The 12340-nt window shown below is 61.3% G+C and overlaps 1 protein-coding gene across 8 annotated transcripts in view; it reads left to right on the top strand.

The window, feature by feature from the left end:
- Positions 1-1200: 1200 nt before the first annotated feature.
- KDM4B (lysine demethylase 4B) overlaps positions 1201-12340 on the top strand; it is a 133446-nt gene continuing 122306 nt past the window's right edge. For 3 of the 8 annotated variants that reach the window (XM_058728347.1, XM_058728346.1, XM_058728344.1), the window contains exon 1: positions 1202-1335. The gene's annotated coding sequence lies outside the window, so the exon portion shown is untranslated. Of the gene's footprint in view, positions 1336-12340 lie in introns of all 8 variants that reach the window. The other 5 variants (XM_058728348.1, XM_058728345.1, XR_009261191.1 and 2 more) reach the window with 4 other exon arrangements.

Here is a 12340-nt window from a genome sequence, read left to right as displayed (position 1 = left end):
TAAGTTCCCTAAGTTCCCTGCCTAGTTCTGGTGTAGAGCACCGCCTTGGAAACGGCTGCACCCTGCGCTGCAGCCTGTAACCGCTGAAGCCGTTGCATGAAGTACCTGACCTCCCGGGGTCCAGGGTGGATAATATTTACAATGTTACTGGAGAAACTCCTGCGGCTGATCTGCGTGCCTGCCTGTGGCCCGGTGCGCGCCCCACTGCTGTCTACTGCGCAAGTGGTAACAGCGATGACAGCGGTAAACCCACTCATGAGAAGCCACCCACGCAAGCCCTTTGTGTGTCTGGTCCCACTCGATTCTTGCAACATCCCTGGAGGAGGGGCAGGCGGTGGAGGGAGCTGTTATCATCGTTAGCGACTTCACAGGGGTAACCGAGGCCCAGAGAGGTCCCAGTGAGGCGTGGAGCCCGGCGGACCTTCGAACCTTGGTGTTAGGGACTGTCTTGTGTTAGGGAACTCGGGGAAGCGCACCTAACTACCCCGAGGGCCTTGCAGGTTTGCAAAGGTTTGTTGATTGTGATGGAAATAAATTTGGCTTTTGGGGGGGGGGGCAGAGGAGGGGCGCTTGCTGCTTGACTTTATATTTCTCCAGTTCTTTCGTTAAATGGATTGCACCGGAGCTGTCTCCCCCCTCGGGATTTAAAGGAGTGGGAAACTCTGCGTCCAAGTTCCGGCCGCCAGTCTCGAACCCCGTCACCGTGCCACCCCGGCCTGGTGCTGATGTTGTGCTAGGTCTCACGTACTCAGTTGCAGCCTGATAACCGGGGCGGGGCCCGGACCCTGATTGGCATTCGCCTCAGCCAGTCCGCGCCTCGGGCTCACCCCGCAAGCCAATGCTCACTTGCCCCGGTGCGGTCGTTGGGCGGTCCCCGAGGCGCCCTTGTCAATCCGAGGCCCAGCCACCGTCGGGTTGGTGGCTGCTCCCTTGACTGGCGTGCGCCGCTTCCAATGAAAACGGAGCCGGTCAGCGGGCACGTGGGTGGGCGCCGGCGTGTCCCGTTCGGCCAGCCAATGGGGAGACGAGGCCAGGGCCTGCACCCGCCCAATCGAGGCGCGCGGGGGGCGGGTCGTGCGATGTTGATGGGCCCGGCGGAGGGGAGGGGCGGAGCTGTCAGCGACAGCCAATGGGCGCGCGGGCGTGGGCTCGGGGCCCAATGGCAGCCAGGGCGGAGCTGGCGCGCGGCCTCATAAGCCCCGCCCGGGGCGCTCGCGGAGGGCTCGGCCGCCAGCGACCGAGCGGGGCCCGGCCCGAGCGGGGCCTGGGGGTGCGACGCCGAGGGCGGGGGAGCGCGCGCCGCTGCTCCGGACCGGGCCGCGCGCGCCGCCTCAGGTGAGCCCGCGGGGAGGCGGCCGCCGCGTCGGAGCTCGGGCCCCGCCGCAGCCGCCGCCGCAGCCGCCGCCGCCGCCCCCGCGCCGCGCCCCGGGCTGCGGGCGGGCGCCCGGGACTCGAGGCCCAGGCCTCGGGCGCGGCCTGCTCGGGCCGCGGCCGCCGCGCTTTGTCCCGGCCCGCGAGGCGGTTGGGGGCGTTAACCGCCCGGCCCGGGGGTGGGGGGGGGGCGCCCGGCGGGGCCTCGGGCGGGGGCGGCCGCGGCCGGACAATGGCGGGCCCGGGGGCGGGAGGCGGGGGCGTCCGGGCCGGGGCCGGGGGGCGCGCGGGGGCTGGGCCGGGGCGTCCCCGCCGGCCCTGCACAAAAGATGACAGCGTGGGTGGCCCGGCCCGGCCCGGCCCTGCCCGGCTGGGCCCCTCTTTATTATTCACAACAATCCTGATAATTAAACAAAATGAGGAGAGAGGCCGAGACGGAGAGCTCGCGAGCGCCGGCGCTCCCAGGCCCCGGCCAGCGCCCGCCTGCGCGTCCGCCGCTCTGCGCGCCCCGGTGGGGCCGCCGGGGCGCTGCCCGGTGGCGCCCCCCGCCGTGGCCGTCGCTGCCCCCCACCCCCGCCCCGAGGCAGCCCGCCGCGCCGTCGCGGCTTCCACACCTGCCCCCGAAGAGAGGCGTGCAGTCTGGATTTTTTAAATTGAAAAACCGTGCCCACTTGGTATGCACCTCGCAGCTTCCGGACGCGGCCCCTCAGTGCCTCCCCCTCCGAGCCCCGTCGTCGTCCCGAAGACCCCCGTCTCTGTAGAGATAGATTGTGGAGTCGCTCCCCGCGGCGACCCCGTTGGGCCGTCCCATGTCGTCCCTTCCCCGTGGGAGCTGGGGCTCGGCTTCATTCTGGAAGGGACCAGCCCCGGCCCGGCAGCGTGCGAGGGCCTGGGTGTGCGCGCGGTGGGCGCGATGACACCGGGCGCCGTGGGGTGCGTGTCCACCTGGGCGCGGTGGAAGGCTTTCCGCGAGATTGTTCTGCCCCCCTCTGGGGGTGCGGGAGGCCTGGACTGCGCTCTGGTGTGTCCCCGTCTGTTTGGTTGGGGGAGGAGGCTTTTGTTTTCCTAATTCGGGTGCACCTGGGGAACTGTTTCCCGAGTTAGGAAACTAGCGGGACGGTGGTTCTGTTCCACGGGGTCCAGTAATCCTGTAACACGCGCGGGGGGTGTTCTTTTCCGTGTGTTTCTGCCGGTGGCATTTGTTCAGCAAGCTCCCTTGGGTCCCATTGGGTGCTGGCTCTGCCTTGGGGTCTGAGGATACCGGGATTGCATTTAAGGCTTGGGTGCCCTGCCCCACGGCTCTGCACAACCATTTACGTGGCTGTCTCCAGGCGGCAGAAAGCCCCTAAGACGGGCTCATTAGACGACTCTACGGGCTTTTATCGGTGCCATCCGAGAGCTAATGACTCCCCTAATTCTCAAATAATAGCTTCCTTCTGAGGCTTGGGGAGGGATTGTCAACTCGCTGGTCAGCCTTTTCTTGCCACCTCTGGGAGAGCCGTGGATGGCCTCTCTCCTCCCTGCAGTTTGTTTTCTGGAACCCTGAAGGACGGAGTGGGAAAGTCGCGGAGTCAACTTGTGATTGTCTGAGTCGAGGGTTTCTGAAACTCGCCGGTCCTCTTTCCGTGTTTCTGATTGGATGCTTGGCCAACCCCGGTGTTCTTCCATTTGTGCTGGGGGACACCGTGCCGGTCAGACTGCCCTGCCCTGGGGGACGTCGCCGCTGGGGAGCAAAGGGGGTGGCGGGGGTGCGGTTGCACACAGGCGCCCAGGTGTTGTGGCAGATGCACGCGGGCGCTGTGTCCGTCCCCGCCGGTGAGCTGTGTGTCCATTCACGTGAGCGTGTAGCCATTGACCTGAAATAGATACACACGGGTCTCGGTCGATTGATTTTTTCGCGTTTTCGAATCCTTTCCTCTTTGCGGGTGGGCTGCTCAGGAAACGTTAACTACTGGAGTTGAAAGGTCACGTAGGACCCGCCCGGCCTTTGTTGTAGTTTCCCTGTCCCTGTGCCACCCTGCAGGAGTCCTCTGGGCTCTGGGGTGGACAGCGACCCCCCCCCCCCGGCCCCCCACTATGCCCCTTTCCCCCACCCTGGCGACTCTGCACTTGGTCCCGCGTTTCGTTTGGCCGCCTTCTCTGCTGGTTTCTCGCCCCTGCCCTCCAGTGCCCCGCCCCCTTCCCCTGGAGGGGCTCGGCCATCTGTTCCTGGGTTCTATCTGACACCTGTGACAGTGGGCACGTTTGAGCGCTGGAGCAGGTTATGGAGAATTCCTAACTTCAGGGGGCCTCGGTGTTAGCGGGGGAAGGGACATCCCTTCCCCATCCCTGGGGCCTGGTTCAGGGAACAGGCAGCACCAGGGGATGCGTGCTGACGGACCCGGGCGCTGGCTAACGGGCCTTTCTGGGTGGCTTTTTTCCCGGGATCTGGAAGCGTGTGCGGTTCAGAGCTGTGTGTGTGTGTGACCTCGGGCCAGTCGCTTGCTCAAGAACCAAGCTGGGGGGGGACGGGGGGTGGAGAAGAAATGAACTCCTGGCAGAGGGCACGACTGGGAGGGCCCCGCAAACCCCCTCGGTCCCCACCATGCCCCACCCGCAGCCCGGGCCGGCCAGGGTTCCTGGTTCTGCCCCAGAGACTTGCCCCCGGGGGCTGCTCTGTGGGGCCTCAGTGCCCCAGCTCCTTCCTGCCCCGCCCCCCGTGCCTCTGCTTCTGGCTGAGGGTGCTGGGCAGCGGAGGAGAGGGCCGAACCGGGACCCCGTTCTGACCTGCTGTTCTTGGCGGTGTCTCTGGATTCCTGTCCCCAGAGAGGCTTCCGAGTCTGAGGGACCTGGGTTCAAATCCCTCCTCTGGAGTAAGTCACTTTCCTTCCTTGGGCCTTGCATTTCTCATCTGTAAAATGGGTACAGCGAGAGCCCCCCGTAGGTCATTGTGGGGATCAGAGGGGATGAGAGGGACTGAGGGGAGCTCCGAGCGGGACTGGGTTGACTGCTGCTGCCACGGGGCTCCCTCTGCCGGTCACCGGTCCGCTGGATTGTTCTCCATGGGACCGTCCTGGGCGCCGTAGGGGGCTGAGCAGCATCCCTGGCCCCACCCACTTGATGTCAGGAGCCACCCCCAGTGTGACAACCACAGATGTCCCCTGGGGCACGCAGTCACCCTGAGAGCCTGTCACTTAGCCTTTAACCCTGATATTTGGTTCAAGTTCTGGTCTCCTTTGTCCCCCTCCTCCCCTCCGTTCTTGAATAGGGAGGGGCCCGTGTTTGTAGCCGGTGCCGGCCGGCTGTTCGCAGCCTGGCTGTCCGGGTCCTTCCCGACTGTCGCGCTGGCCTTCCCAGCCCGTAGCTTCCACTCCAGGAGAGGCGCACACCCCCAGACTCCCCCAGGCCCCCCCACCACCATGGTGCAGGGATCTTCAGGGCTGTTCCCGTCACGAGCCCCCCTGGGCACCCTGCCCAGGCTTTCACCTCTCCTGCTCCCCCCAGCCCCCCGCCATACCCCTTCCTGTCGCTTTGCTTAACAGTTCTCTCTGAGTCGACTTGAAGGTGACTCACGTCCTTAATCTCGCCTCCTCCTGAACAGAAATGTCCCCAAAGTCGTGGGTCTGTTAATAAGCTGGTTGCAGATCTACAACGAAATGGATTTAACTACGACGTTAACAAGAAAAGTTTGTGTCACGCCATTAGCAAGGGCGGGGTGGATTGAGGAATTGATTTTGTTGTTGGATGAATTGGATTTTGAGGGTCTCGTTGGTTAGAGAGGGTATCCCTGGCATCTGGTCTGTCACTTTTCAGTCTTGTTCCCTCAGGGAGCTTTTGGAGACTGTAAAAACGGTCTTCCTCTCCTCAGAACCCTCTGGTGGCTTCCTGTTGTCCCTGGAAAAAGTTCGAGACCCTTTCCCGTGGCCTCCCTTCTCTGTCCTCTGTGATCTGTCCTTTCTCCCCGCCCTCCTCCTCCCCCTCCCCCTCCCCCTCCCGTGCCTGCTCCCTCAGTCCTAACCAGCTTCCCTGCCTCAGGGCCTTTGCACTTGCTGTCCCTGCACTCTTCTAGCCAGCTGGCTCCTTGTCATTCAGGTCTCTGCTCAGAGGCCGTCCCTGACCACACTGCCTAAACTCACCCTTGCGACCACCCTCTCTCCCCACCGTGCCTTTTCATCTTTGCATTTAGCCCTGCTGTAAATACATATTAAGCTGTTTATGTGTTTATGGTCCATCTCATTCAGAGGACAGAAGCTCCTTTTGTGAAGGATCAGAGAGTAGATAGTGTTGGCTTTACAGGCCAGTCTCTGTCCCCACTGCTCTGCCCTCGTAGCACGAAAGTATGGAAATAAACGAGGTGTGTCTGTTTTCCAATAAAACTTTATTTATGGTCACAGAATTGTGAATTTCACATACTTTTTGCATGTGATGAACTATTTTGATTTTGTTTTTCTCACCTAACCATTTAAACATGTCAAAACCATTCTTCACTCGGAGGCTGTGCAGAAACAGGTAGTGAGCGGGGCTTGAGCTCTGGGCTGTGGTTTGGGGACACCTGCACCAGGGTGTGAGGCCCACGCTATAGAAATGACATCTGCCTTGGCTGCCGCGTGTCTCCCTAGCACCTAGGGCAGCCTGGCACACGGTGGGTGTTCAGTGAGCGCTCTTTTGTTGAATGAATGAATTTCTATCTTTTTTACATCGGAGCACTCTAGATTAAAAGAAGGGGGGGTCCTGGTTTGTTTCAAGGGAAATTAACACTGCTGGAAATACAGAAATACAGAAAATGTTATGATTTCATCCACCAAAACAACCCCAAAATGAAGGAAGAAAAAAAAGTAGCTGTGAACAGGGGCAAATACTTTGCTATTTGTGATGCCTGACCTTCTCATGCTCCCCCCTTTTGTACTGTACCCCGGAAGATTGGGAAGAAATATTCTCAGAAGATTGCGAAGGAGTCCTCTCGGCCTAAGGAGTTTGTTTTGGTCTAGCAGAGGCTGAGGGTTTAAAAGGAAGACGCGTTTCCCAATCACTTTGTTTTGTAAGCATCTGACCCATTCTCTTTACCCACCAGCGCCTGCGTCGGAAGGGGCGGTGGAGTCCTGGGAGGTGGTTTTGTGTTTTTGTTTTTTGTTTTTTATTTATTTTAATTTTTATTTAAAAAACTTTTGATTGTTTGTTTTTGAGAAGGAGAGAGAGAGAGAGGGAGTGGGGGAGGGGCAGAGAGAGAGAGAGAGAGAGAGAGAGAGAGAGAGAGACACAGAATCCAAAGCAGGCTCCAGGCTCTGAGCTGTCAGCACAGAGCCTGACGCGGGGCTCGAACCCACGAACCGTGAGATCGTGACCTGAGCCGAAGTCCGAGGCTCAACCGACCGAGCCACCTAGGCGCCTTATGTTTTTGTTTTTTAAAGTTTTTATTTATTTTTGAGAGAGAGCCCAAGTCGGGGAGAGGCAGAGACAGGGGGACAGAGGATCCAAAGCAGGCTCCGTGCTGGCAGCAGAGGGCCCGATGGGGGCTCGAACTCACGAACTGTGAGATCGTGACCTGAGACGACGTTGGCTGTGTAACCGACTGAGCCACCCAGTCACCAGCCGCAGGGTCTCCACGGGGACTCGCTGAAGAGGTGGCTTTCACGGGTGTGGACGCTGAGCTTTGTGGGGCTAGTGGACAGCCAGGTGGCTGCCAGATGGCACGTGTCGGGTGCGGGACTGCGCCTGGCAGCATTTTTTCTGCCTTTCTCTTCGACCACGGCTGCTGGGTGTGCAGAGCGGCTGACGTGTGACTCCCGAGCCAAGGACGTCTTCGGTGTCTCATATCTGGTAACTTCCCAGGACCGTTCTGACTTGTCAAGAGAGCGTACCGTTAATTTACAGTCATGCCTTCTTTTTTTTTTTTTTTTTTAATTTTTTTTTTCAACGTTTTTTATTTATTTTTGGGACAGAGAGAGACAGAGCATGAACGGGGGAGGGGCAGAGAGAGAGGGAGACACAGAATCGGAAGCAGGCTCCAGGCTCCGAGCCATCAGCCCAGAGCCTGACGCGGGGCTCGAACTCACGGACCGCGAGATCGTGACCTGAGCCGAAGTCGGACGCTTAACCGACTGCGCCACCCAGGCGCCCCCAGTCATGCCTTCTTTAGTTGATGGAGGTAAACAATCCGGAGAGGGTTACTCAGAGCTTCTTGGCTTTCCAAAGTTGCCTGTCTTTTTTTTCTCTTTCTTTCTTTTCCCTCTGCCTGTCCGTTTCTCCCTTCTTTCGTTCCGTCCCTTCTTTCCTTGCCCTGTGTCGGCGGTTCTGGTGAATGCGAGGGCGCTGGGGGAAAGTGAGGGCATTGCCGGACAGGGTGTGTGAAGCCGCCTTGGCCCCACGGCCGGCTGGCCGTGCCTTTTAGCAGCAGAGGCTGTCCTGCGGCTCTGGGCTGTGACTCCAGGGGGTGGCGGCCTCGAGTGCTTTTGCTCGGTGGACAAAGAGCGAGTAGTCAGAAAGCAAGCCCCCCGGTGGGTCCCCAGGTACAGAGCAGAACAAGGACTAACGTAGGATTTGGCCCCGGTTGCCGGCCCGTGATCCCAGTTGCGTTTCTCAGGTGGGCCTGTACGGCGAGTGGCGAAGAGGGGATCTCTGGGCGGGGCGGTCCGGACTCTCGCCCCAGATGGTGGCACCTTCCGGGCAGGTAGGGGCGGAGGTGGGCCCGCCTTTGTGGCTTCGTGGCCGCTCGCTCCGGGCTCCAGGGAGAGGACGTGGACAGAGACGACGCGTGTAAGACGAGCTGGCGGTGCATCTGGAGATGTGGTTTGTGCGGAACAAGCCAGGGGCTGGATCCCCGAGGCCCCGTTTGACCGAGAGCCAGCCTGCAGCCACCAGCAGGCGCCGTGACGGTGTGACGACAGGGGTGGGCCCGGGATCCCCGGCCCCTAAGCGGGGTTGGAGATGGGCCGCACGCCCCGGCGTTTCTGCGCAGCCCGGACGGCGGCCCGGGAGCCGGCTGGCGTGGTCTCCACTTGGGCACCCGAATGAGCGCGACCCTGGCCGGGCGGCCTGACCGGAAGATTCCGTCGTTTTGCCGCTGGCCCCTTCGAATCAGATACCCGCTGTCCACCCCCTCCCCCCCCCCCCCCCCCCGCCCCTGTTTCTGTCAAAATCCCGTCTATCAGCGTCGGCCCTCGGCACAGTGGGCTTCCTATCTCAGGTCGGCGGGCTGCATGGATCTGATTATCTTGGTCACGAGTTGAGAGGATTGCTCGTGTCTCGCTTGCCTGTGAGTAAAGCCCCTGGAATTTAAACTCTTGATTCGCCGCGTTATTCCAAGTCCTCCTCCCCGAGGAAGAGTAGGGAGTCAGGAGAGGCTAGTTCAGCCGACCCCTTCTGGAAGAGAAGGCGTCCCGTTCTCGCTGCCTTCCTGGGCGGCCGCGTGTGGAAGCCACAGAGCGGTCTCGGCCGCTCCCGTCTGCCGTGTCCTGCTTGCACCAGAGGCAGGCCCCCCCCTCCCGCCCCCCCCCCCCCCCCGCCTCTGGCCCGGCAGTGTCGTTCATTGGGAAACTGGCCACTCCGCGCAGGGAGACCCTCTCGCTGGGCCCCGCAGAAGGGAGCGTGGGTGCTTGGACGGACGGACGGATGGAGCTCGCCCGCCGCTGAGAGAGCTGTGGCCACTGGGCGCTGTCGGGTCGAGGCCTACGGTCACAGGCAGAGTGGGCACGGTGGCCTCCGTGACGCGTCCCGCGGCCTCTGCAAATGCCCAAGCCGTGCGGTCTGCCGACCTCGAGGCAAAGGTACGAAACCGAGAGTCACAGAAGGCCTCTCACCCCTGGCTCCTGGCCTGCTGACCAGTGGCTCGCGTTCACGGTCCCGGCCAGGCCGCGGCTTTGCGGTGGAAACCCGGCCACGGGGGCCCTGGCTCCATCTGAGGGCGTCTGCCGGTGTCCGTTGAGTGTGACAGTATCGTCAACCCTGCTTGTGCCCGGCCGGGTGTTCGTGGCGGCCGGATGAGCAGCGTCTTCTGTCCACAGGGGTCGTGGAGCGCGGCGGAAGGCAGAGGGGCCGGGGGGCTGGGGGGCCGGGGCTGCCAAGATAACATGCAAACCGGGCCAGTGGAAGCACGGGGCAGGGGCAGCGTCTGCTGGCTTGGGTGGTGGCCAGGGAGGTGACAGAAGAGTCACCACGTGAGCTGAGCCTTGTCCTCGTGGGTGACGGTGAGCCGGCAGGCAAGGAACGGGGTGGGGGGGGCGGCGCTGGGGGCCGTGGCCTGGCGGGCCTGCAGGGAGAAGAGCACGGGGGAGGCAGGGAAGCCTGAGTCTCTCGGGTGTGTTTGCCCGAGGTTCCGAGGGGCTAAGAGAAAGGGGGGGCGGTCAGCCCTGCCCTCAGGGATCTTAGAGTCTAAGACCAGAGCCGTTCAGGTCACCAGGGAGGGCCAGGGGACAGCTCCCCAGCAACTGGCTCTGGTGTGATGCCCAGACCCTGAATTTGTAGAGCAGCCCCTCGTAAAGTACTCCTGCCCCGTGGTGCTTTTTAAAAATATCTACAACATACATAATAAATACATATATACGTATTTCAGGTAAACTCCGTGCCCAGTGTGGGGCTCAAACTCACGACCCCAAGACCAAGAGTTGCGTGTTTTACCAACCGAGCCAGGCAGGTGCCCCCTAAATGTATTTTTGTGGAGATAGTCACATACCGTAACATTCTCCCTTTTCAGCGGACAGTTCATTGGCTTTAGAGCATTTACAGAGCCGCGCGGCCATCACAACCAGCAAATTCCAGAACATTATTATCATCTCTAAAGGAAACACGGTGCCTATTAAATAGTCACTCCCCCCTGCCTCCCAGCCCCCTGGGCAGCCACAAACCCCCATCCTGTCTGTGGATGTGTCCGTTCTGAGCGTTTTACATACAGGAATCATACAAAATGTGACCTTTTGTGTCTGGTTCTCTCACTGAGCATCTGTGTGGGGACACTTGGCCTGTGGGTCTGGGGATAGGTTTGGAGGATGAGAGAGTTCTAGAACATCAGGCGTGCTGACCCAGCTCACCCGGAGGAGGTGCTCAGGCCGCCGTTTGTGTGCACGGTTCCAGACTCCTGTCCTCCGTGATGAGTCTTCACCTGTCTGCCCTCTTCCTCCAGCCCAAGCTGGCCCAGGGGGTCCCCTGCGGGACCTCTGTGTGCAGAGCAGGGCCTCCCTGCGTCTGCCGCACGGAGCCGTGTGGTCCTGGCCCCCACCACCCTGGCTTGTCTGTATCCTGTGTTCTGTGGGATCACCTCCTGGTCAGTAGGACACCTCCCTGCCTGGAACCCTCCATGGCCTGAGTCAGGAACGGGTGTCCTGGTTCCTGCTGACGCGGTTGGCCGTGCGTCGTCCAGGGCCTGAGTGGGCCTCCTGGAGAGCTTCCTTTATTTATTCTTTAAAGGTTTATTTACTTATTTTTGAGACAGAGCACAGGCTGGGGAGGGGCAGAGAGAGAGGGAGACAGAATCCGAAGCAGGCTCTAGGCCCCGAGCTGTCAGCACAGAGCCCGACGCGGGGCTCGAACCCACGGACCGTGAGATCATGACCTGAGCCGAAGTCGGGCGCTCAACCGACTGAGCCACCGAGGCGCCCCCGGCCAGTGCCTTTTAAAATTGAGCTGCCTCCTTGGGCCGCTTCCCTTTCCCGGACTGCCTGGCCCCAGCCCTGCCGGGGTTGGGAGTTGTCTCCTAGACGGCAGTCGCTGGGTTTGGAGCGTCCCCGCAGCTCTCACAGAGCCCCGTGAAGCCCACCGGCTATGGAGTTGCAAGCGGGCCACGGCTCCTGCCCGGGTGTCCCCTACCCCGCGAGGTTAAAGAGGTAAGCGGATGCCCCCTTGCCCCCGAGGGGTAGTGGCACCCCCATACTGGGTGAGTCAGAGATGCATCTGGGCAGATCAGGGAGGGCTGAGGGCCACGAGGGGTGTGCCGACAGCCCCGCCTCCCCCCGCGTGCTCGGCCGGCGTCTTCCCTGTGGGCACAGGACACGTGCCCGTGTGTGGGTGACTTTCCGTCCCTCTGGCAGAGGATACGGATGAGCCGGGGTGTCCCGAGTGCAGTGCTCGTGGGAAGACGCCCCACGGGTCCACGCGTGGACGCTAACCGAATGCCTGGTGACACAGTTGGTCCCCCGCCTCATGCCGTATGCAGAAACTAACTCGGAAGGGACCGGTGACCTAAATGTGGGAGCTGAGGCTACGACACCCTTAGCAGGAAACAAGGACGCAGACGCCTTTCCTAAGGGAGTGCCGGCAGGTAAAGACAAAAGCAAGCCCCTCGTGTAACTGGAGTTTTTCTCGTAGCCACAGTAGAAGGTAAAAAAAGCAGATGAAATTCATTTGATTAATGTATTTCTGCTGACCCTGACGTCCCCCGAATGTTAACGTTTCAGCCTGTAATCGCTATCAAAACAGTCACCGAGTTGTCTTAACGCTCCTTTGGTTTTTGTTTTGTTGGTACTGAGTCTCCAACATGCTTTGTGTATTTCACACTCTATGCTGTCCCCCCCCCCCCCCCCCCCGCCCCAGGCCGGTCCTTGGGGAGGGACCCCAGGCCCTGGATGGGCTGAACCGGCCGTGGGGGTGCCTGGCGCTTAGCGGAGACTGGCCCCTTCCATCCGCCTCCGGTTCCTGACCCCCTTCCTGGGCCATCAGAATTTCTGGAGCTATCCGCCTCTAGCTGGAGACACGAGACAGATCCAACACAAACCAGCTCTGGCCACCGAGGGGCGAGAGGGGAGGGCGTTGACCCACTGCAGGCGGGGTGCGGCCAAGGGAGAGCCCTTGGGGGAGAGTCCAGGGGAGGTCCTGAGCCTTTCACGGAGGTAGGATTCAAGCCAGCATTTGGAGGAGGAGGAGGTCAGGACAGCCTGCCTCGGGAGGGCAGGGGCTGACCCCCGGAGGGCCCTGTATTGGGGTGCTGTGGGGAAGTGGAAAAAGCTGAAGTCCCCGCCTGCGGTGCTGCCCCTCCCTCTGGGGTGTTGGGCTCCAGGGCCGG

This window comes from Neofelis nebulosa, chromosome 4, assembly GCF_028018385.1.
Source record: "Neofelis nebulosa isolate mNeoNeb1 chromosome 4, mNeoNeb1.pri, whole genome shotgun sequence".
Lineage (NCBI taxonomy): Eukaryota > Metazoa > Chordata > Mammalia > Carnivora > Felidae > Neofelis > Neofelis nebulosa.
This window is presented reverse-complemented; position numbering and strand designations above follow the sequence as displayed.